The sequence below is a fragment of the Cetorhinus maximus genome, chromosome 12 (genome assembly GCF_964194155.1).
Source record: "Cetorhinus maximus chromosome 12, sCetMax3.hap1.1, whole genome shotgun sequence".
NCBI classification, from domain to species: Eukaryota; Metazoa; Chordata; class Chondrichthyes; order Lamniformes; family Cetorhinidae; genus Cetorhinus; species Cetorhinus maximus.
Window position 1 is genome coordinate 57,578,331 of NC_135890.1, and position 1,320 is coordinate 57,579,650.

A 1,320-nucleotide genomic window follows, 5' to 3' on the forward strand; every position below is an offset into this window, starting at 1 on the left:
CGGACTTAACATTGAGCTCAACAACTTTAGATCATGAACTCTCTCCTCCATCCCCACCCCCTTCCCGATTCCCCCTTTTCCAATAATTTATAATTTTTTAATCTATATATATATTTTTTTCTTTTCCCTCCTATTTCTATTATTTTAAAATGTATTTCCATCCATTGTTTTATCTCCACCTTTTAGCCTATTTCGATCCCTTCCCCCCCACCCCACCCCCACTAGGGCTATCTATCACTTGCTCATCCTGCTTTCTACCCTTAATGTCATCATTAGCACATTCCTTAGCTAATATCACCACCGTTAACACCCCTTTGTCCTTTTGTCTATGACATCTTTGGCAATCTCTTCTTTGCCTCCACCTATCACTGGCCCTCTGTCCAGCTCTACCTGTCCCACCCCCCTCAACCAGCTTATATTTCACCTCATTTCTATTTTTTTAGTTCTGTTGAAGAGTCATACGGACTCGAAACATTAACTGTATTCCTCTCCGCAGATGCTGTCAGACCTGCTGAGTTTTTCCAGCTATTTTTGTTTTTGTTAGGGATAAACAAAGGTGGCCAATTTTCAAAGAATTACAGCCATTTCTCCTGTAATCCATTTCATACAGAATTACTGGTTGGGACTTAGAGCCTCCTTTAGTAAAACGTGCATGACAGAGATGCCTTCATACAATTGTTGCATTTGCAAGTACAATTGTAGGTGAACCAGTTCTTATTAAGACAATAGTGGGAAAATGGATAGCTAATGGAACATTTTATAACATCACAAATCAGGGATGCCTTTAAGGGGAAGCTAGATTAGTACAAGAGGGAGAAAGGATTAGAAGGATGTGCTGATTCTTGCTACAATTGTGCAGGGCTTTGGTGAGTCCACACTTGGAATGCCGTGCACAGTTTTGACCTCCATATTTAAGAATTTACTTGCATTAGAGACGGCACAGCAAAGGTTCACTAGATTGGTACCTGGATGAGAGGGCTGTCCTATGATGGGAGAATTGAGTGAATTGGGTCTATATTTTCTAGAATTTAGATGAATGAGTGGTTATCTTATTGAAACATACAATATTTTGAGGGCTTGACAGGGTAGACACAGAGAGGTTGTTTCCTCTGGCTGGGGTATCCAGAACTCAGGGGCACAATTTCAGGATATGGGGATGATCATTTAGGACTGAGATGAGGCGAAATGTATTCACACAAAGGATTGTGAACCCTTGTAATTCTGTATCCCAGAGGGCTGTGGATGTTCCGTTGTTGAATATATTGAAAACTAGGATAAACAGATTTTTGGGGTCTCAGGGAATTGAGGGATATGGGAAGA